The sequence below is a fragment of the Crocuta crocuta genome, unplaced genomic scaffold (genome assembly GCF_008692635.1).
Source record: "Crocuta crocuta isolate KB4526 unplaced genomic scaffold, BGI_CrCroc_1.0 scaffold70, whole genome shotgun sequence".
NCBI classification, from domain to species: domain Eukaryota; kingdom Metazoa; phylum Chordata; class Mammalia; order Carnivora; family Hyaenidae; genus Crocuta; species Crocuta crocuta.
Window position 1 is genome coordinate 10,050,483 of NW_027528417.1, and position 24,499 is coordinate 10,074,981.

General features: G+C 42.2%; 1 protein-coding gene across 1 annotated transcript in view; it reads left to right on the plus strand.

The window, feature by feature from the left end:
* Nucleotides 1–24,499, plus strand: part of FGF12 (fibroblast growth factor 12) — a 571,216-nt gene that overhangs the window by 38,622 nt on the left and 508,095 nt on the right. The gene's annotated exons all lie outside the window — the stretch shown is intronic.

Genomic DNA, 24,499 nt, shown 5'->3' on the forward strand with positions numbered 1-24,499 from the left:
AAGAGAGCGGGAGAAAGAGACAGAGAGAGGGGACAGACAATCCGAAGTCAGCTCCACACTGACAGCAGTGAGCCAGATGCCAGGCTTGAATCCATGAACACTGAGATCATGACCTGAGCTGAAGTCGGATGCTTAATGGACTGAGCCACCCTTCTGTCTTCTTAAAGGGCACTGATCCCACCATGAGGGCCCCACCTTCATGTTTTTATCTAAACCCAATTACCTGCCCAAACCCCGTCTCCAAATATGCCATTGGGGTTAGGGCTTCAACAGTTGAATTTGGGAGGGACACAACCACTGAGGTCAGATTGTGGTCTTTGACAGTCATGGATGATGAGAATGGCTCTAGAACTTAATTTGACCTTTCCCAAAAGGGTGAACCAGATCCTCTTTTCTACTAGGGGTGATCAATTAATTGATGTTTGTAACTGCACGGGGGCTTGGAGATTGAGTTTGCCTTAGAACGAAAAGATACTCTTAAATCTATTTTGGCTCAGTTGTGTCAGTGATTTCAATTCTGTTCCTTGTCCCTGTAGGAAGGAAAAAAAGAAATGAATTTTATGGATGACCAACATTTGAATTGCTCGAGAATGATAAAAATAAGCCCCGCAGAGTGGTGGTTAAAGACATGATGTATGAGGCAGGGCTTTCGTCAACCCCTGAATGATGGCTGCTGCCCCCTAGAATTTTTTTTAAACTTTCTAACAGCTGCTTAATATAGCAGGGGAACGTTTCTTTTTAAAGCCCTGTTAGGAGGTGCTAGTGCAGATAAATGTGTCCTCTTTGACATCTCGAAGCCGTTTTCATGTCGTTCATCACACCAAGATAACCATGATGTTATAAGACAATGGCAGCAGCTGATCTCCTGTGATCAAGTAACACTTAGGACCTGCTGCCACCAGAGCCCAGCACCAACTGTATGTCAGAGAGCGCTGTAGCTGTTTGGGGTCCACTCATTTGTCTAAGGACATATGCAAACTGTAATTATTGTCCAACGGGTACATCACACGCAACACTGCGATTTCTGACACTAACCACCTGCAGTTCACATTGATTCCACAGGTTAAGGGCATAGTCTTCAACAAGACTGCCTTGAGGTTCCCCAGGTCACCTTCGCTTCTAACCAATTGGCTCTAAATTCATAGAGTCCTCCCAAGTCCCCCTTCAGAGTAGATAATTTGCTAGAACAACTCACAGAACTTAGGAAGGCATTGCCCTTTGGATTATAGTTTTATTATAAAGGGTATAAAATGGGTTCAAATGAAGAGACACATAAGACTAGGTCTGAGAGGGTCCCAAACATGGGGCTCCCTGGAAGTCTTTCTGTGGGATCAGAAGCCCCACCCTCCGGGTGGCATATTGGTGTGTTCTCCAGTGAACACCTGAGCTGAAGTGTCCAGAGTTTTTAAATAGTGTTGTATTACTTAGGCATGATTGATTGAACCACTGATCATGTGAATAGCTTATTCTCCAGCTTCCCACTCCTCTTGAACTGTAGCCCCAAGTCCCAACCGTCTAATTACACAGTCGGTCTTTCTGGCACAGCCAGCCCATCATGTTATTGCCTTAGATTAAACTCGGGTGTGGCTCAAGGGACCACCATGAATAACAAAGGCATACTTATCATTTGGAAAATTCCAGGGGTTTAGCACTTCCATGCTAGGAACCTGGGGCAAAGTCCATATGCATTCTTTATCACACAATACATCAACTTCCATAAAATTATGTTTTAGATGAAATAAGTTTTAGCCAGTGGAACCTCATCCATTGTTGAGGGAAGAATGAAACTTAGAGCTGAGTTAGTCCCAACTTCTTACTTGAAAGATCAGGAAACAAACCCTGAGGTGAAGGGCATTGTCCAAGCCTGTAACTAGTAAATGGTAGAGGTGGAACTAAAATCTGACCAAGTTTGAGTTTTCTTACTTCAGGGCCAGAGATTTGAAGCCAGGATGGACAATGCCTTACAAGACCTCCATTTATATGAGGAAAAAAGGGGGAGGTTGGAGGAAGATGGGGGAGAGAAAACATACGTGTTTGTGTGCACTCAAGCATGTGTGTGTTAAGGAGCTCATAGTAGAGGATGTTGGACATTTGCTGTTTACCTTGCTTGCTCCAGGCCGCCCTGGTTCATGAAGGGCTTTCTAGACCACTTCTTGGGGAATTACTGAAACATAAAGCTTGGGGCGTGTGTCCCCATTTCTCCTGACCTAGCAAAAGCTTGTTATAAAGAAAAGAAATCAAGACCCTGACTTTTGGCTTTGTTCTGACTCTTGATCAGCTCATGAGAAGATGATGGGGAAACAGTCCTATTTCCCATTGTCTTAACCCATCCATTTTTATGAAAAGAGTGGGGAGAGGAGTAGCATCACATTCTGGCACTGTTAGAATGTCTATGAAACAGTCTGAGATTTTTTTCCCCTGGCACAAACCAAAAGAAATGTAAAGAAAACTTGAGATCGTCATATCGTGACCCTAGGCATGCCCCTTTTCTTCCTTTTCTAGACTTAGGGATGGGGCTGACTAGATGATATTTATGAAGCCAACTAGCCTGCATCGTGAGCCTGTGGGTAGTGACCATTGTTCCCTGTATCCCTGTCTAGTTACTTGCTTAGGCTTCAAGGAGGATTTGTATAATGCCTGGGAAAGAAAACAAAAAACAAACGAAAACATGTCTTCCAGCTAGCTGACATCTTTCCTTCTTCATGCACTTTCTTTTTTCCTTTCTAAGTCTTTTTGGTCAAGGAGCAACTTTTAAAAGTAGGTGTCCTCTGCTGCTAGACTTTGTATTTTGGGGGGAAGGGGTAGGGAGATGGGAGACCTCTATCTAGCCCTTCTCTCTTGAAGATGTCTTCTTCTTCTGGCTTTTGATATCTCCTGTATTCTTGTGACTTGTATGCCTCTAGTCCAGAACTTTCTCCCCAACATAGACCCAAAGCACCTCAAATTGTACTGGCTCTGCGGAGTTTTTTATTGTCTCCCTGATCACTCCCCTGGCCATTTTCTCAACTTCCCAAATGGGACCACAATCTATGGGAAACTTAGGGTCATCTTCAGGAGGTCCCACCCTCACTGACCTCATGCACTCCTTTCTTAGCTCTAGTTTATTAATTTTTTTTGTTTAAAATTTCTTTAATGTTTATTCATTAGAGAGAGAGAGAGAAAGAGAGAGAGATGGAGCTCAAGTGGGGGAATGGCAGAGAGAGAGGGAGACAGAAACCAAAGCAGGCTCCAGACTCCAAGCTGTCAGCAAAGAGCCCAATGCAGAGCTCGAACCCACGAACCATGAGATCATAACCTGAGCCAAAGTCGGATGCTTAACCAACTGAGCCACCCAGGAGCCCCTCTTATCTCTAGTTTAAAGATAAGTGTCTCTCTCTGGTTCTACTGTGTCAATTCAGACACTCATTACCCTTTACCTTGTCTTCTGCAATGAACACCTCATTGCCCTATCTTCTTCAAACAGTGCCTTTCTCGCCTCTACGATTTACAACAAAACACAGATTCTATGGTCTGGCTTATATTGAGCTCAGTGGCATACACTCAGGAATGGCACTGAATGAAGGAATGAAATGTTTGCAAGTGCATTCCTCAGCCGACTACATTATTGCACAGCAGATCTACTTGAGGACTTAGTCGGCTGAGCCTAGGACCAGACTTTCATTAAATATCTTCGTGTAAATAAATAATCAGGCCTAATTTAGGGCAGACTCTAAACCTTCCCATTCTGTGATCCTGGTCGCTCATGAGCCTGGTCCTTAAAGATAAGATCACTTTTTAAAATTATGATGATGATGATGATGATGATGGGTCTAGGTAGCATTGAACTATCTGGTAAATGGTAGGTGCTATTTTTGTTTTGTTTTGTTTTTTTAGTAGACTGAATGAAGGCAAGAATGCCTCTCCTCATGTATTTGAGAGCTAGGAGACCCTCAGAGAAAAGTTAAAAGATTCCATCCATTGATAAATATAGAAGCTAGGGTTAAAGAGAGGGAAGCAAGTCACATTGTGACCCTGAGCTTGTCTGGCTGGGCTGCTCAGATGCTTCTCACGTCCCCTGTTGGGTTTCCTGCTGTGCAATCACTGGGCTTTTCAGTGCTTTTCCTCTGTCTGCACCAGAGCACACCTCACAGTCTAACCTCTTTGACTCTCTCCATGTAATGACCTGAGTCACCCCTGCAAGAATCCTCTTCTTCACTTTCCTTTCCTGCCCCACCTCCCAACCTGCACCCTCGCCCGAGTCCATGTGGGGTGACCCCTCCAGCTCCCTTACCTCTTTCAACCTGGGCCCTGGGTATAGTTCCTGTTCCTTCTGTACCATGTCCTTCGGTAGCTGGCATTGCTCCCTTGGTTTTGTTTTACACCTGGATGTGGCAAGACCATTCCAGTCATCCCCCACCCCCTCCAGTTCTTTGTTCAAGAGATTCAGAGCAGTGATGCTCACTTCCAGATGTTGCTGAGGGCCCTACAAAATCCCTCCCCTGCGATATCTCTGTGTCTGCCTTTTTTCTTTTTCTTTTCTTTTTTTTTAAAATGATTTGTTTATTTCTAGGAGAGAGAGAGAGAGACAGCATGAGCAGGGGAGGGTCAGAGAGAGAGGGAGTCACAGACTGAAACAGGCTCCACGCTCTGAGCCGGCAGTCAGCACAGAGCCCGATGCGGGGCTCGAACCCACGAACCGCGAGATCATGACCTGAGCGAAAGTCGGACGCTTAACCGACTAAGCCACCCAGGCACCCCTGTGTCTGCCTTTTAAAAACTGTTTTCTTAGCAATGATGCACTAGAATACATGGGGCAACCTATTTTTTTTTTCTATTGACAGAAGGAGCCCACAGTATGCAAATCGTTGGCTATCATGGAGCCAAAGTAAAGGTTTGCTTTTGTTATTTCCATCTTTTAAAATACGGTGTTTTACTAGCACAAGGGCGCACCTGACGGCAAAGGGAATGACACAGAGAGTTTTATTCTCCTCCAGCTCAGGAAGGATTACTGTCTTCTGGTCCCCCACCCCTCTGCCTCCGAAGCCCCACTGCCTATTCAGCTGTGCCCCACAGTATTGCACAGCTGGTGGAGAAGCCCCACAAAGCATCGGTCATAGTTTGGAAGCTTTAGAACAGTAAGATGTCAGGCCTTTAGTTTTGATCCTGGGGTGCGGTGATCCAAGCAGCATGGGGTTGATGAGGGTTGGGGCTTTCCTGGATGAGAAAGTAAATCCAAATCTCTTTATGAGCGAAAGGTTGAGTTGAACTGCTTATCTTTTGGGTCAAGTCCAAGACTTCTGCTTATCTTCCCACACCCCACGTTGCACATCTCACACTCCAGCCTCACCAGATGCTCACATGAGCCACGCGAGCCCGACCTGCCATGCTTCCAATATTCCTGCCACAAACAACCTTACTCCCCTGGAGCGCTTCTTAGGTATCTACTTAGTTCATTTTTACTTAAAATACTTATTATCCTCCAAAGCTGGGATCTAGAACAGTGCTTCTCAAAAGCGTGGGCCCCGATCCTGTAACGTGAGTCACACCCTGGAATTATTAAGAATGCATATCTCAGATCCCAGCCCAGAGCTCCTGAATCAGAAACTCTAGGGTGAGGCCAGGCAGCCCGCATTTCAGCAAGTCCTCCAGGAGGGTTCTTGACTTTAAGAACCAGGGCTCTCAAGTGAATTCCAGGTCCTCCTCGTCCCCCGTGAGCAGCATCAAAGGTCCTGTGATACTGAGTGTAGGAAGCTGAGCCTACACTGGCTTTCAGGAAGGCCCTGCATCCTGTATCATGACCCTGATTTCATCCATTTTATGTGTTTACAGAGAAAATCTTACTAAACTCAAGGATGTATGGTGGGCTTTGGGGAAATTTCAAGCATGGCTCCGCTATGAATTTTGCACCTATATGATCTGGGAGGAAAAGAGGGAGGTTTAAGGTTTGTCAACAACTAGAAGGCAGAACACTGTCAAATGGTCTAAGAGGAGCTGAGAACGTCAAGTACAGGGAGAGGGTGTTTCTTGGTTAGGGTGTGGGAACACTGATGAGTCACCCAACATCAGTCATTGAATGCAGGTGATAGGAGGACAAAGGCCGAGAGAGGAGTAGTCCCCGACCTCAGAAAGCTCGCAGAGGGGAAGTTACAACCACGTTCGTGAGAGTCAGGGCAACTGGCAAGCTCAGGTGGTGGTGAGAAGTGCAGTCCGCAGGGAGACACCTTCTGCATATACTGTTTACCCTCTCCATGAATTTGAGCGATTTACTTCACCAGTCTGTCTCTGCCTCAGTTGACTCATCTGTAAAGTGGGAATAATAGAAGGATGTACCACACAGAGTTGTGAAGATTAGCACACAATAAGGGAGAACATTTGAGACATTTAGCCTGGCAACTAGTAAGGGCCTAGCAGACGTCATTAAGCACTGAGATAGCAGCTTGGATACAGTATACCCAGAAGAAGGTGCTCTAGCATAGCTGTGCTTAGGATGTTTTACTCTTGGTAGGGTAGATCTAGAAAGCATTTCGACAGTAAGCCTAGCTGGTGCAGTAGAATCATTTCATATTGGTCAAGAATATAGTGTTAGGACTTAATCTGGAAATGATTCTGGTGTCTCCTCTCCGGTGAATGAAGTTTCAGTCAGTCTGTACCACGCTTATGGGCCAGTGCCGCCTAATTCGGAACTCTACCGCCAGGCAGTCCTTTTAGGGTATGTCCTTGGTGGAAGTTGGAAAACCTGCCAGGATCCGTCGTTGGCATCATCCACAGGCCTCTGGACAGGGCAGCTGGCCTTAAAAAACATAAAGAGAGAGCGCGGTCACATTGTATCTTATGGTCTGCTCTGGCACAGACCGAGTGGCTTTTCTTCAATTTCTGAACTTAGAGTTTCCTATTCTTTGGAGTCATTTGCATCTTCCTGTTGAAAGAAAAAGAAAAGATGATATACTGCAGTAGCCAGTAAAATAGAGAATTACTCACAGTGAAGCAATTGGAAATACAGGTCTAAGAGAAGAGGATTTTCTCTATGTATGTATATATGAAACACCCTAGGCCAGAGCTCAGAGTACATCAGTTCATGTTCTAGAGTTTACCTGGTACAACATCTAGAATTTCTCTCTGGCCTGGCCTTCTGCAGGGGTGACATAAGGAAAGGGGCAGAGGGGTGAAGTCATCTCAACTCTGAAGTTCACAAGTTATGATAAATGCTGGACTCGGGTTTACCTATAGAACTGGGCTCAGTCAACTCTGTGCAGGGACTGAGGGAATTTCATGCTGACTGTCTGGAGAGTCACAGTTGGAAAGGTGAGGAAGGAGTGAGGCTGCTGTTGGCANTTTTTAAATTATTTTTTGTTATTTTTTTGTAATTTTTTACTGTTTATTGTATTGGTGTGTGTGTGTGAGAGAGAGAGAGAGAGAGAGAGAGAGAAGTGGGGAGGGGCAGAGAGAGAGGGAGACACAGAATTCAAAGCAGGCTCTAGGCTCTGAGCTGTCAGCACAGAGCTCAACGTAGGGCTTGAACTCAGGAGCTGTGAGATCATGACCTTAGCAGAACTCAGATGCTTACTCAACTGAGCCATCCAAGTGCCTCTGCATGCCATCTTAATGTCTGTGTCAGAGTAATGGATTTTTCGTAGTGCCCAAAGTCAAGCCATCTCTGTAGCACATATTTGGGTTGGGGCCAGGAAGTTGGCCTATCACTACAGAAGGAGCAAATCTAGACTGCAGACCAGGGGCTAATTACACACTGGAGAAACGGTGTGTCTGTCCCAAGCCCATTGCACTAGTTTGCTAGGGCTGTTCTAACAAAGTACAACAAACAGTGATTTGATCAACAGAAATTGATCATTTCAATGTTCTGGAGGATAGAAGTCCAAGGTCAAGGTATCAGCAGGGTTGATTCCTTCTGAGGAAAAATCTTTTCCATGCCTCTCTCCCAGCTTCTGTGGCTTGCTTCCTTGTCTTTCCTTACTGAGAGGAAGCCTCTCTCTGTCTCTCTCTTCATCTTCACATGGTGATTTCCCAGCATACATGTCTGTCTTCAAATTTCCCCTTTTGATAAGGACACCCATCATAGAGGATTAGGACCCATCTTCATGGCTTCATTTTAACTTGACTCACCTTTGTAAAGACCCCATCTCCAAATGTGGTTATGTTTTAAGGTACTGGGTGTTAATATTTCAACATACACACTTTTAGGAAATATGATGCAGCCCATAGTCACATATAATGAATCCACTCTAAGTCAGTGCTATATGCAGTTAACTCGAGAGAGCTGTGGACCGTGAAAGCCTGAAGAGTGATGCCAGATCTGCCTCTTTGGCAATTTGACTTAAACACATAGATTCCAAGGAAGGGGGAGCTTGCTGTTCTCTCAGATTTCTTTCATCTCTAGTCTTCTAGGACTCTTCACCTCTTTCTCCAAAGTACTCCTGCCCTGTATAGGCGGTCTCATGTTGGTTAATAGCATCATACTTAACACATACTTAATACATACATAATAGCATCTTCAGGCTTATAGTGGTGTGAGCTGTGTCAGGGGCTGGCCCAATGGAGAATTCCAAATACTTACCACAACAGGGGAGGAAGAACTGATTCATGCTTTTATTTGAACTGTCAAGAATACTTGTGAGCTTCTAGTTTTGTGCATGTATGATGGACATCTTCATTATCCTATAGCTCCCCGTGTGAACAGCCCTGGTCAGGAGCGTAACCTCTCCAGTCTGATATTACCTAGGATATGTCAGCCTGAAGGGATCTGACCACCAGAGGTGATGTCTTGGGTTTGGGACCCTATGGAAAAGATTAGCCATTCTTTTTTTGTCCTCCTCCCTCCTGTTTATTTATTATTGAGACAGAAAGAAACAGAGCATGAGTGGCTGAAGGGCAGAGAGAGAGAGGGAGACACAGAATCTGAAGCAGGCTCCAGGTTCTGAGCTGTCAGCACCAAGCCTGGCTGGGGCTTGAACCCGCAAACCGTGAGATCATGACTGAGCTAAAGTTGGACGCTTAACTGATTGAGCCACTCAGGTGCCCGCAGCCTGCTTAGCCATTCTTGAGTGCCTTGTGGGGTAGTTCCTTCCGGGGAAGGCTGAATTTCACACATTTTAGTAACCTATTTTTATATGCACACATGACCTTTGGACTCTTAATTTATTTTTTAGTGTTGTGTACGCATACTTTATCAGAGCGTTAATTTTTGAGTGTTATAGCTTACTATCTGTGTGTCTTGGGCAAAGCACTTTGCCTCTCTGAGCATCAGATTCCTCATCTATAAAATAGGTATAAAAACCTCCATTCGATTTCCTTCTTAGGATTGTGGAAATGAATCAGGTGAAATGGTAGGTAATGAGCAAAGGACTTTATAGATAGACTACATATGTTCCTGTTCATATCTTTTGTCTTAGGATGGTAATTAATAGCCTCTCCTTCTAGTCTCAGAAATGTCTGAGTTTGCATAACAAATTGTATGATCACCTTAGAAAATAACGAATACAAGAATTATAGGTTTATCATTCATGCCAATATATAGATGATCTTAAATCTTGGGTTCTTACATAATCTCACTTAAAAAAAATAGAGACTCTTTCCTTTGCTCACTTTGAAGGACACAATAGCCATGTGAATATGAGCTCTACACACCCATGCCTATTCACATTATCAATGTCATGGGCTATTGTGCAGCCCAAGTGGGTGCTGCTGATGCTCTGTCCCAGGAACTGTTCCATCCCTGCCAGTGTCAGGCTGTCCACAGGCTTCGGTCACTCACCTGATTCCCCCCAACCCCCACCACTTACTCTATCCCTGGGACTGGCTATAGTTAATACCAGTTTTTTTAGTGCAGCCTCTCCTGTCTGCTCCCAAGGACAAGTACTCAGGCCCTGTCCATTTGGAGGATAAAAACACTGATCACACTGGTAGACAGATGGTGACAGAAAGAATAAAAACATGGCTGCGAAGCTTAAGAAGGGTTACATGTTCCTCCAAAGTCTTTGTTGTAGATTTCTCTGCTCCCTTGCTGTGACAGTAACTGCAAACCTTGGTAGGCTTCTGTCCTCTGTATTTGTGCCTACGGCTCAAACGTACCACTCTCTCCCTTTCTTTAGAGTCCATTTTCTCTCTTTTAGAAAAAAAGCACACCTCCACTAAAATCTTGTACCTCACCTAACGCTGAATAACAGCTTGGGCCTTTCCGTGAATGAACATTTTCATCTCTGAGGATTTACAGACTGGAGGATACTCATTTAACAGGGACTTTTATTCATCTAACTGCATTTTTAAAATTACTAGTAACATTGAAATTTTTAGCAGTGGAAAGCAATTTAGGGATTACAAAATCAACTGTGCTCCATCCCCTATTGCACAGTGGAAGAAAATGGATACCCAGAGATTAGTAACTGTCTTTTAATCACAGAGTGACCCTGATGCTAAGTCTCCAGACTCAAGATTTTTTTGTTTTTGTTTTTTTAAATTTTTTTCAACGTTTATTTTTAAAGAGAGAGACACATAGAGACAGAGCTTAAATGGGGAGGGATAGAGAGAGGGAGACACAGAATCCAAAGCAGGCTCCAGGCTCCGAGCTGTCAGCACAGAGCCCAATGCAGGGCTGGAGCTCACAAGCCATAACATGTGCCGAAGTTGGACGCTTAACTGACTGAGCCACCCAAGCACCCCAGATTGTATAGTTTCTGAAGGAGTATTCCAAGTGCTGAGCCTCTTCCTTCTGTGGATTACATTGGCCATATTTTGGCATCAGCACTTCTAGAACTCATGGTGTTTTGATTATTTATAAAGCAACTGGCCACAGCCTATGGCATGTAATAATTTGTCACAAGGACAATAACCACCACCTGGGTTGTTCTAAGGGTGAAATGAGACAGGGTAGGGTACCAAAAATTTTCAGCATGAATATGAACCCTCAGGGCTGCAAAGCTGCATGTCAGAGTGACAACTTAGTGAGAAAACCTAGTTATGAAATACCCACCACTGACATTGGAATGAGTTGGATTCAAGGCCTGAGTGATTTGGAAAGGTCTCTCCATGTAGCCTTCGTGAACAAAGGAGGTCTGTTGTAATTCTGTGTAGTAGTGTTCTTTGCACTTTTCTTGCTGACACCAGAGGCTTCTTTGCTGTTGTCCCCTTTCTGGGATCCCTCAAGCTAACCTGCTGGTACAGACATGTAACCTGTAGAGAGTAAATCAACGATGAGGACACCTCCACATGCTTAGGAGACACAGGGAGGTGAATCATCTGGATTTACTCATTTCAGGGATAAAAACTATCTTTCGGATCCTCAATTTACTACTGAGGCCCGGTTCCTGCATCACCTCTGCCTAGCCAGAGCCTTCAGCTTGAAGGGTCACTCATTACGCTAAAGCACGACACTTCGCCTCTAAGCGTGCGTCGTCTTATATTGTGCTCTCATCTATGCCTTATTTTTTTCTGTACCTCCCAGTGTGCTTTGCCCAGAATCTGACACATAGAAGAAGCTCATGAATTGTGTCCTGAAATGGAGTTGGGAAGGGGAGACAGAGTGAGGGGACTCAGTGTATCGGGGCCAGCCCTTTATCTTATAAAATACTTCCAACTCTTCTTGTTGGTGCCAAGTGCCAAAGGTCCTAAACTTCATCCTTGTACCTGAGCTGCATATTTCTGTGGCTTCAGTGGATTCCTTGGCAGCACAGAAGCTCGGCAGCTGAAACATTTATGGAAATTCAAACAAATTGGTGAATAAAGGGGACTAAGAGAAGCCCACACAGTCTTCTCCTCCCGTGCTCTATTTCTTTTAAAGAAGTCTGTTTGTGTTATCACTTCAACAGTTTGGTAAATAACTGTGCCTTCTCACTGATCTGTCCTCTTGTGCTTGAATGGTAACATGTGATGATTAGTCATGGGGAAAAGCTGTATGCGTCTTCCAAGCTGCTTGATGATATGTATGCAGGAGTTTGAGGTAAATAGACATGAGTGCAAGCTTTGAGTGACAATTTTAGTATGTATTCATTGACTAGAATTTTCAGGTTTGTTTGTATCAAACTTAAAAAAAGTGTTCTGACACTGTAGCGATTTTCTTTTTCTTTTTGGCAGCAGGAAAACCTTATTTTTCAATACTTTTATTAAAATATCCAAGGGCTCAGTTGGTTAAGTGTCTGACTTTGGCTCAGGTCATGATCTCGTGGTTTGTGGGTTCGAGCCCCACATCGGGCTCTGTGCTGAGAGTTCAGAGCCTAGAGCCTGCTTCAGATTCTGTGTCCCTCTCTCTCTGCCTTTCCCCTGCTCGTGCTCTGACTCTCTCTCTCAAAAATAAATAAACATTAAAAAAAAATACAGAGTTGTTCTCAAAGCAGTTGGGCTGGGAGATATTGGAGGGGGTTGTCTTTCTTTATCATCTCCCACCCTAGCCCAAGCCCTTTGCACACAGTTATAGGACTCTATGGAACACAGAAAAATCTCCGTATTTCCTATCATGATCACTCATGCAGCTTATTATAGAAGACTATTGGACTGGAGGTCAAGAAATGTCAATTCTAATCCTGGCTTGGCCATTAACTTGCAGTAACGTTGAGTAAGCCAAGCTCTCTTCCTAGGTCTCAGATTTTGTTATGAACTCCTTGCTAAGGCAATCTAAAGGTTGATAATTTTAGTCCAATTTATAATGAAAAGTTATCTTCCTGTAACAAATTCACATGACATTTTAGCACTAGGTATGGGCTTATATAGCTTCAGATTTGTTGGACAGTTCTGGAATTTTCTTACTTTTGTTGGCTAAGAAGCACAAGATACTTTGCTGAATGTCTTCACTTCACAGCAGCCTTCAGCTTCTCACCTAACTAGAGTATTTCCAATTTATAAAGGGCTATCCCATTCATCCCTCCTGTGACCTTTATAGAAAGAGTACAAGGGACAGGGAGGGTATCTCATGCCTATCTTACAGTAAGGGAAAAGGCTAAATAACCCATTGGCTCCAAGTTACACATTGATAAGTGATGATGAATATTTCTACCTACTCATCCAGAGCCTCTACTGTGTATTGGGTCAGCTTTTGATGGCTGGGAAGCTGGTGGCTAGGGAATATAAGCAATCTATGACATTTCCATAGAAAGCCCCACAATCTTTTTGTCTTTAATAATTGACTTCTATGGGTCCCTTTTTCCTAACACAGGTACAATAATAAATGGAGAGTATAATCTCTAAGAAGTCTCTTAACTCTTCATCTCTCTGAACCTCCACTTCTGTCTCATCCAGTACATCTACTCCCCAACCAAAGAGATTTTTCTTGAAGCACAAAAGTAATCACACCACTCTCCTACAATCTTCTTGGTGTTTTCCTACCATCCTCTTGGAAGCTCTGTAGGCAAGTCTAAATTCTTGCTCTTGGTAGGTTAAATCATTCTCTTCCCTTCCATCATTTCCATGCCCTCCATTTATTTGTTCAAAACTGACTTTCACACTCATGATGTTCTAGTTTTTATGCTAGGATGAAGATGACAGCTGGTAAATGAAATAGATCTCAATGATGCCCTATCTGAGATAACCATCTAGAGTCTAGCCAGCCAAATGTCATACATTTGACACAGCTCAGCCCAGGTTGCCTTCCCATTTCATACATCCCCCTTCTACCTGGCAAACATCTGCTCATCTTCAGAAATCAACCTCTGTCACCTCTAGTAAGCCTTTCTCTGACTCTCAAGGAGAATTGAACTAAACTTCCTTTTGGCCCCCATTATACTCTGTATATAGGTCCATGATAGCGCTAATAACACTATAACCATATTCGTTGGTGTACTAGACTGCGGATACCTTGAAGGTAGGAAACTCAATAAACATTTATTTAGTGCCTTGACAATTTTGTGAGTCAAAGTAACGCACAATCAATAAACCTCTGCCTGGGAACTCTCATCCATTTACTCTGCTTAAATTACTTTTAGAAAGGTTTATCTGCCTGTAGATAGATTCCAATATATTATCCTTTGTGTTAGATCATATGTTAGATCACTTGCCATTTCAGTAAAATATGCTGAGACTCTTGACTGATGCCATTGGCTTGAGTTGACTTTCAGAGAATCATAGAAGGTGGCAGCTAATGGATGGGTGAACCAGACAGAGCCTTATGTACGCTACAGCCATTTACACCCTACAGAAACCTTCTATTGCAGACATACAGAGGGAGAAATCATTAGATACGGTCTGTTTGTGACCAAATTAGGTTATTTTAGATCATCTGCTGTTATCTTGCAATTTCAGCTTTACTAAAAAAATGCAGAATTTATTTTTAGGGTTTTAAAAATTACAGATTAAAAAAAATAGCATGCCTAAGCAAAAGACGAGAGGCTGAAAATGCCAAGATAAAAAACTAAACATTTAATTGTTTTCAGGATCCTTTAGAAACTGTTGTCGTTAGCACGTATTATTCAATGAATCGGTAGAAACCTACCTACCTTCCATTTTCCAAAGTAAAAAAGAAAATTGATAACGTGAAGATATCATCACTGCTGGATATTGAAACCAATGCTGTGAATTCCTGCATTTCTAACAGATGCTTTATTCTAAATTCAACCCCTTGTGCGCTCAGGTGAGAGGTAACTTTTTCTCTCCAGACACAGGCTCCAAGTTACTACCTTTGCCTTAACCCCACCCATCTCTAAATTCATCCACATCTCTTTAGCACTTGTGGTACTTTTTGGAATTCTGTTCATTTCTGCTAGTTTGTGTGTTCGATGTGTTTGCCTTCTGTCTTGTTTTCATGCCTATTCAATCAATTTTTCACACTCTACCAGAGTGAGATGTATCATCCACCCATCTGTCTGTCTCTCTGTCTCCCCTTATTCTCAAACTAAATTATGTCACTTTCCACCCCCTGCACTTATCTTGTAAAACTAATCAAGACTTATAATCCTATATTTAAATAGTGTCTGTATTTGATTTATTTAACTCCTGGCTAGACTGTGAGGTCCTTGTGAGGAGGGATCCTGTCTTTTCTGTTCACTACTGCTAGCCCAGTGCCAAGGTAACCACTTGGCAAGTCTGTTGCTCATTTAAAACAGTAAGTGCTCACATTCAGTGCTACTCCATTGATACTCCTTGTCTAATTTAAAGCACACACACTTGTTTTATTGGGGTTATACAATCTCTTCGTCTTATTATAAAGACACCTGTTTTATACCTCATGATGGATTTATTTGGTTGGCACAAGATGAATTATTAAGGTATGTTCCAATGAGAAGGACATTGGGTTCACTTCAAAATTCTAGCGACTTCCTTTTCCACATATCTTGAGAAAAGTGGAAGCAGACAGTGTGTAGTTAAGCATGTTAGTGTCCATGTTTGTACACCCTGGATTTGCTCTATCACCCATTAGTGGCAGGACTTCGAGCAGCTCACGTGGCCATTCTGACCCTCAGAAACTTCCTATCTGATGTGGGGGGTTGGATGACATGTCAATGTAATCGGGTTATATAACGCAAGTGAAATGCTAGGTGAATTGGTACAGAGTACAGAAAAAGTGGTTGTTATCATTATTGTAAGATCTATGTGTACAGGCAAAAATGAAATCCTTGGAAACAAGTTGGAAGTTTTTTTTTCTTTAGCATCCCTTCTGCCAAAATGTATATTGATTGCAACTGGAAGGAAACCACAGTGAGAGGGAAAATGATGCTGAGTAGGAGTCAGATCCTGTTTAATATTCTGATAGCCTGAATATGTTTCTTTATGTTTTATAATAATAATGTAGTTTTTAAGTAACTTCTCTGACATGAGGGCCCGCTCAATCAGGAAGGCTATGAACTGCTGAAAGGCTACCTTCAGGGAGATGACCAGGCAGGGGCCGATGGGATTGGACCAATGTGTTTGACTGAGGGTGCTCTGCTGCTTAAGGCTTGATATACTTCAAAGGAAGCCAGTCGTGTGGCCTGTGAAGGACCAGAGAACTAGCCACCTGTCGGCCTTGGACTTCGTTTCTTGAGAGCCTACTATGTGCTGCACTCAGTAGGAGGCACTCTGACAAAAGTATTACTCTTGACCTATAGAACATTTAGGAAAACTGATTCTTGAAGTGGTAATATGACATTCCCTGAGCTACAGTGATGACCAGGTCTTCCAGTTCTAAATCCAGGGCCCTTTTCATTGCATAGACCCTACCCCCATGCCCTGCTACGTGTAATTGTATAACTGTATTTACAAAGTACTTCCAGACAGATTACCTAACTTGATTGCTTGATCTGACCTCAACCTTTCCAAGGCCCGCTCCTGCATTATGTATGGCATGCCTGAAAAGCACATTGTATGAGCACAAGCACTCTGGCACTGCGTCCTTCACCTTTGCTACCTCAAGCCCTGAAGGAGGTTTGCCTCTAGTCTAGTTAGTTTGGTAGAAAAGTCTGGAGCACATAAGTTTCTTGAGAATCAGGTCTCCTAAGGATCTTCAGAGATAAATTATACTAAACAGGTAAGTATTTATGCATTTGTGGAGACCACCATTTGATTAAAAGCTGTGATTATGACTTACCGCTTCAAGTAGTAGCTAAAACTGTGACTCTAAAATGGGATAAGGGAAAAACATTGGTAGAAAAAGTTTACCGTGGGGGCGCCTGAGTGACTCAGTCATTTAATCACCTGACTCTTGGTTTCAGCTCAGGTCATGATCTCAGGGTTTGTGGGTTTGAGCTCCACATCAGGTTCTATCTGACAGCATGGAGCCTGCTTGGAATTCTCTCTTGCTCCCTCTCTCTGCACGCCCCCTGCTTGCTCTCTATCTCTCTCAAAATAAACAAATAAACATTTAAGAGAAAAAAGTTTACAGTAAAGTTTTGGTCCTAATCTCTAGTGAAGATGCTACTTGGGGACAAAGGAGAAGGAGCACTATTTGTGGAAGTCCCAGCTTTTGGCATCAAATATGTATAGACATGGACAGAGTTTGCACTATCTTTAAGAGAGTCTGAGCACACCAACTCTCCTCTTTGTGGGGGACCCAAGTCATCCTGCTCCAGAAAATGAAAGCCTAGAAAGTCAGCCTGCCTTATAGAAAAAGAAAGGGCAATACTTTAAGCTAGGTAGCTTTCAGGTAAGTCTGTGGGGAAGATCATTGTACAGTGTTAATTAATGTGATGGTTAATGTAGTTATTGAAGTTATTGGAGGCTGTTAATTTGGATTTTACAGCAATTCATATTTACGAAAATGAACTTGTAATAAAAATGAAGGGCAGAAATAAGCTAACGGGGGAATGCTTGGCCTATCCAGGCAAAGCTTCCTTTATATTAAGATTTCACCTCTAGAGGATGAAGGTAACATTCTTTTGGGGATATTTTATTAAAAGTTAATTGTGATTTTCTTTTGAGGTCAGTTGCTATTGTTCCCAGGAGGATGACCTTGGGGCTACTTCCTTCTTTCTCTGATCTTTCCTTTCCTTCCTTTATACCATTCATTCCTTCCAGATTCATCCAGGTGTGATGGAAAGAAGGCTGTGGAATATGGAGTGAGGAATGAGGAAGTCTACTTAGATGGAGTCAGATGCACTGGGAGATTAGTGAAAAGGATTTTTCAGTAGTGATGGGGACATGTTGGGGTGAGAGAACATTCTGAAGTAGCATTTTTGCTACTCAGTGTTAAGTAGGAGACATCAAATGGGGCAAGCTTGATGTTAAGTCACTTGCCCATATTCATACAGTTTGTCGGGTTGTAAAGCCATGATGTGAACTGGATCTGTCCGGCTTGAAGGCAGAGGACCCAAGGAATTCCTGGGCCTGGCTCCTGTTGCTTCTGGATAGCAGGAGGCTCCTTCAAATGTCAGTCATTTTTTTATTTGCCAGATTGATTACATTTTGTTTGGAACATGATAATCCCAGACTGGTTGGTCTTCAACTCAGGAACTGTTTCCTTTATTTAATTGATTTTTGCTTCTATTCCATTAGCTAAGACTTATTCTTTAGGGATACAAATTATTTGTAGAGATAAATCTATAGCCTTTGTCTCTGTATTTAGGATCTTCTCTTTGTAACTTTTCATATTTTTCTGACTTAGGGCAGAATTTCTTCTTTAGATCAATGATTTAATTTTTTATATTGCCAGTTTCATTCTTTTCCATTTCCAGTGTGGAATTAATTTGGCTTTTGCTCCTTTGCTATTCTCAGCCAGGTTCCTTAATAACTTCAGACTGAATGTCTCTAAGATATCTTTTAATCTCATCAATCTTCCCTTATTCTAGCAAGCCCATTACTTCACGTATTTATCTGAAAACACAGAGCACATATTCTCAGGTTTTTTCTTTGCTCTCTTTTTTTAAATTATGGTTTTCTTCGCCTTCAGAGAATCCACTTTTACAGTATGGGTCCCACCTGTGCTGTTTTGGTTTTAGTTTTGGTTCCCTTTAAGCACGGGTCCAAGATGGGACTTTCCCAAATTTAAGCTCCCATGTTCTCCCTTATCCTCTTAATATTTTCCATGTGGATATAACAGGTTCTGTCTCCCAGGAATTATGTTAGAGGCTTTCTGATGTGCAAAACTGCTCACTACTTTTTAGGAGATCAATTAGTAAGTAAGGCTCTGCCTAAATAAGAAAGGATCTTTCACTTCCAATGCACAAATATTAGTCAGGGGTTTCCAGAAACACAGAACCAATAAGATTTTGGCTGACATGATTTTGGAGGCCAAGAAGTCCTGTGGTTAAAGCTGGGTGTGATTCAGTCTGAGTCTGAAGGCCTGAGAACCTGGAGCCAGATTGTTGGGGGGGAAGATGGATGTCTCAACTCAAGCAAAGAGCAGATTCACTCTTCTGCCTTTTTGTTACATTCAGACCCTCTAAGGATTGGATGATACCCATCCACATTGCTCCATCTAATGATTCAAATGCCAGTCTCTTCCAGAAACACTCTCACAGACACAGCCAGAAGTAGGTTTTGCCAGATACCTGGGAATCCCTTAGTAGCCCTGTGAAGCAGACACACAAAATTAACACCACAGCCTGTCCTTTGGCTATGAAAAGTTAACTTTTTTTTTCCCCTGAGTGATCTGAAACAATTTCTAATTCCTATCATTCCAGAAACAGAGTATACAACTGTCGAGATTCTTCCTATCTTCCCCAGTGCCCACCATCAACTTTACATTCCTTCCTTACTTAGACTTTCTATACCAAAGAGCATTACTGCCTTCCAAATTTCATGTCAGGGACCCCACTCATGCTATATAAGGAAAGGAGTAGAGAGGAGAAAGGAAATCATCTTGGATGGCATAGTAAACCACCATTTTCTTGTATGTGTGGAGAGATGGATGCCATATTTTTGATTTCTGCATCTGTGAAATGAGGGCACACAGTAGGAGGAAGTCAGGGCCTTTGCTAATTTTCAAACTCTGTGTAGACACAACAGTTGGGGATGAGACAACATGCCTGTGTCATATAGATGTGTATCAATTGCTCCCACATGCTGAAAAATTGTTGTTACATATTATGAGTTTTTATTGCTCTTGCGATGTCAGGTCATATTTTGTGTGTGTGTGTGTGTGTGTGTGTGTGTGTGTGTGTGTGTGTGTGTGTGTGTGTGTGTGTGTTTTAATACACAAATATGGAGAGAAAAAATTAAGTGCCCTAAGTATCAACACTTCATTCCTTGTGATGTCTCATTAATGTATCACCAGATTTACTTTCCATACCTGTAATTTCCTGGAGTCCTTTTAGAAGAGAAGGTATCCATTCCTTAGCTCTTATTTTCGTATCAGTGGAAATGTAGTGTCTACCGGTGAATCTAACACTCTTTTGGCGATTTTCAAATCTAATTTGTTCTTCCTGTGGTCCACTCAAGGCACGTGGTGGAGCAGCTCCCCATCCTATCTAGGCTACCAATCCCTGGAAGACAAGGGCCAAGTATGACTTGCTGTGCATCCTGATCACTTTGCAAAAAGCCTAACACCTGGGCTTTTAGAATGCACTAAATTATGGTTCCTAAGGGCAAGTGCAGAGACCTATTAAGATTTCAAGGGAAAATACAGCCACCTTTTCAATCACTGTATCGTCAGCTTCTAATTGGATAACTATTTGGAGAGGTAGCCAATGAGTTTTTTGATGATCTTAACTGCGGTGGTAATTTCATACTAAATCTCCCCCTGGAGACATAAATTATTTTCATTGGAAAGTTAAGTTACATTACACCATGATTTAAGAGAAAAGCAGAATTCCTCTCTCTTCTCATGCTAACCCTTTATTTCCCAAATAAACCAAATGGCCTGCTTCCTAGGGCAAAGCTAACACACTCTAAAATTTCCACTAGTTAACATCCTCCAAACTCTGTTTTGCTTTGTTCTCCATGATGATCCTAGTGCAAAATCTGCAGCTTGCTCAGCTTTACAAAGCCATGGCGGAATGTAATAAAACTGCTGGTAGCAGCATTTGGGTACCCAAGGGAATATTCTTGCAAACCAACAGCTGATGTTGAGTTGACAGAGGTGAGCAGCGAGCCATAGAGGCAATGCAGCACTCGTACATGCCAAGTTCTAGCTCCCCGGCCACTGTCAGTTTCAGAACCAGCTTTCAGCCTGACAAAGCATCAGCCCAGTGTACTGGCTATTTTATTGATATAAAACCATACAGGAAATCTTTTTAAATGTGGTATTCTTTGAAAACAATGGACTGATTATTTAGTAGATTTGTCATTTTTTTTTTTTTTTTCTTGCAATCTTCAAGAATCACTGATGTGTCTGATTGTATTTTGTCCTGGTTAAACCTCACGGCATCTCTAGTTTGCATCTGTGGTGGCAAAGGGCTGATAAGCGTCCCTTCCATTCTCCAAAAGAGTCTTGATGGAGGGAAAAAAAAGCCCCAGTGGTGCTGTGGGCCTTGCTGGAGAAAAAGTTTCCCCAGAGTAAAATAACCTTCGAAACTTCTTATTCTCTTGCTCCTTTATTCGTTTTGGGAATTTCATTAGTATTTTGATAATCTTTCAGGTTGAAAGTAGGAGCTGCATGTATAAAAACATAAGGCATTGTTTGGCTATGAAATGTGTCCTATTGATGAATGTGGGTTTAAGTGTTAGCCGACTAATACTTAGTGTGGTGGTAGCACTGCATAGAATACAGCCAACTGTAGGATTTTCTAAATTACAATGATTAAAATATCCATTATTGTTTACCTCATGAGTCTGAAGATCACAGATTCAGGAAATAAAGCCAAAAGGAATCTAGAAGAGATAAAGCTGATACCTTAAAGCTTACATCTTCTCAGTCCCTCTTCCCTTCCTATCCCCCACATAGGCTCACATTAGGGGAAATTCCTTTCAGATTTTATTATTTTAATTGTAGATATGGTTCTAGTAGAGCTAGTGATTTATCTTTTCATCCACAGAAGATGGAAAGCATCTGAAAGCAAGCACACCAGCTATAGTTTAAAAAGGCAGGTAAAAAAAAATTAAACAGGGGCGCCTGGGCGGCTCAGTCGGTTAAGAATTCTACTTTGGCTCAGGTCATGATCTCACAGTTTGTGGGTTCGAGCCCCGCGTTGGACTCTGTGCTCACAGCTCAGAGCCTGGAACCTGTTTCAGATTCTGTATCTCCCTCTCTCTCTGACCCTCCCCTGCTGTCTCTCTCTCTCTCAGAAATAAATAAAACATTAAAAAAAAGAAGAAGCAGTTATGAGTTGGCTAGAAGCAGCAGAGAAAGAAAAATGATAAAAACCAGCAGGAAAACTCAAAGAGCATTGGGTCCAATCAAGTGAAGAGACAGGAAACCCTATACATTTCATTAGATCCAAAGGACACAGCAGCATGGGACAGTGCGGGTGTTCATCGTAACCGTCCTGACAGGTCAAGAGAGGGTTAAGTTATGTTCAATACAGTGTGCCTAATAAAGAATGGAAATGTACAGTGCATTTCAAGAAGCATTCTGTGCAAGAAAGTCAACATTTTTGTGAACTTGAGAAAAATCCCTCTCAACTCACTAGAGAACATTGGTATCCAGAATAGCAACTATTTCATGATTATACATTTAGCTTCCTGTGGTTGATAGGCACTGGCATCCTTTGTTATTTATAAGTTCTGTGACCTTGGGCCTGAGATTTTATCTCTCATAGCTTTAGACTTCTTGTCTGTAAAATGATTGTAATAGTATTTACCCCTCAGGAGTGTTCCATAGATTCCATAAGATTTTTTTTTTTTTTTTTTTTCACATTGTACCTCCCCCAAAATGTGTATTTAAAAATTGTGGCTCTTTCTTACTTCCAGCCTTCTGTGAACAAGGCCATACATTGGAGCTGAGTAGTATTACGGAGTATTACCAAGCATTACAGACCATACACTATGTTTTTATGATTCTACACTTAGGTTAGGTGTCTTCTTATTGAATACTCTGAAAAATATTATGTGAGCTAAACGCATCAATGCTGGGGAGATTTCACCATAACCTTGGTGTAGCTGGCCCTGTTCTTGGATTTGGAGCAGGATAATTCTTTGTTGGGGTGGGAGTTGCCGTATGCATTGTGGGATATTACTCCCCAGCCTCTGCCCACTAGATGCCAGTAGTACCTCCCCCCACCCACTTGTGACAACCAAAAAGGGCTCAAGAGACATTGTCAAATGCACCTTCGGGGCAAAACCACCTTGGCTGAGAATTACTGTACTAGAGAAACAGATGTATAAGTATCAAGCATAGAGTTCTAAACTACAATTGCAGGTAAGTACTGAGTGTTTTCAAATTCTTGTTCCCTGGGTGTGGAGGCTTCGGTGACATGGATCTACTTTATTGCCATTATGGAGATGTGTATCATTTCCTTTATAATTTAGATGTTCTTTAGTGACAACTAAAGAAGACAGAGAAAGGATTGAAGTGGAACACTGCATCTCCCAGAGTTTTTTGAGAACGAGGCTCCCAGGTGAATTTCAGTCACTGATTTTCTGGATGGCTTTAAATTAATCAACATACATTTAATGAGCATGTAGCCCTCCCCACTCCATGTTTAGGTGCTGTGCCAGATATTGCAAGGGAAAGCAAACTTTTTTCTCTGAACCACTTGGAAAAGGGAATTTCTTATGTGATGTCTAACATTTCTTTTTTAGTTCCCTATGTCTGGAGGCTGTTGGTGGTAGCTCGTCCAGTTCCAAACAATATGCCTTTCCCTCTAGCTCCATTAATCCTTTGCTCTGTCCTCGTTCCTTGATTCACTTCTCCACTCTCCACCCCTGCTGCATAATTATGCAGGGCTCCAAACATCATCATCTTTCTGGCATGACTCAGACTCCTGATCAAGTTCCATTTCTGGTTGCCTCATTTAGGGAAAATTATCTGCTTCTTTTAGCCCACATTAGTGTGGAACACTGGTCCATCTATTACTCAGTTGGTCTTTAATTCTAAAATGCAACCATAATCACATTTTTTTTGGCTCTCTATTCAGTCCATGTTTGGGGGATTCATCAGCTATGATTCCACTGGTGATTACTAGTAGCAAGAGATCTGAAATTATAGTGACTTAGGTGAAATAGAATTAATTTTCTCTTAGTATCCAAGTCAAGAGGTAAGCATCCCAAAGCTGGTAGGATTATACTGTAATATCGTCAGTCTCTCAGTTTTCCTCTGTATTTCTATTCTGCCATTCCTACTGTGTCACTTTCATTCTCAAGGTTGCTTCATGGCCAAAAGACGTCCATCTGTTGTAGCTCCAACCATCACATTTGAGTTTCAGGCAGAGAGATGGAGAAAGAGAAGGGCAAAGAGAGGGCCTGCCAACAGAATAGTTTCTTTTTCTCTGCAGTCTTTCTTACAATTGTTTTGTTTAAATTTTAAAACCTGTCTACAAAGGGGCAGCTGGCATATGTAGCTGGGCACATGGCTGCTGCCAATGATATAAAGACTGTGTTACTAAGGAGGAAGTGGAATAGATAATGCTCAGGCAGCATACACCTCTGTCAGAGAATTTTGAGAGGAATTCATATCAGATGTTATATATACACGACACATGAGGTAAGACTTCAATAAGATGTTTCATATTCTGCATAGCAGATATTTCTTATCACATTAATGCTGAGTTATTATTCCTAACATGGTTTCTTTGTGCTTAAATACAGAGCTGGAGGGATTTTTTTTATCATTGCTCCAGGGAATGAAGTGGAAAACTATAACATTACCCTGAAAAGTGAAAGATGTGGTCAATCAGTTCAGTTGACGATAGTTTTTTTCCTCCACTGATTTGTTAGAAGTGGCTAATTAGCTGTGGGTTTTTATGTACAGCTAGAGTGTATCAGTGAAGCATCATGAGGATACTATTTCTTTGGTATATATGAAAATCATGAACAGTTCTGACATTCAAGGGGAGATGTGGTACTCAGGTCTGTTAAACTGTGATGTAGTATGGTATGGGAGAAAGAATGGACTGTGTTCCACAATCCTCTATTCTGCTCCAACTTGGCCATTTCCTGGCTCTGTCCTTTTAAGGTTCCATTTTCCACTTATAAATGTTTTTAAATGTTTATTTGTATTAGAGAGGGGGAGGGACAGAGAAAGACAGAGACAGATGTGAAGCAGGCTCCAGGCCCCGAGTTGTCAGCACAGGGCCCG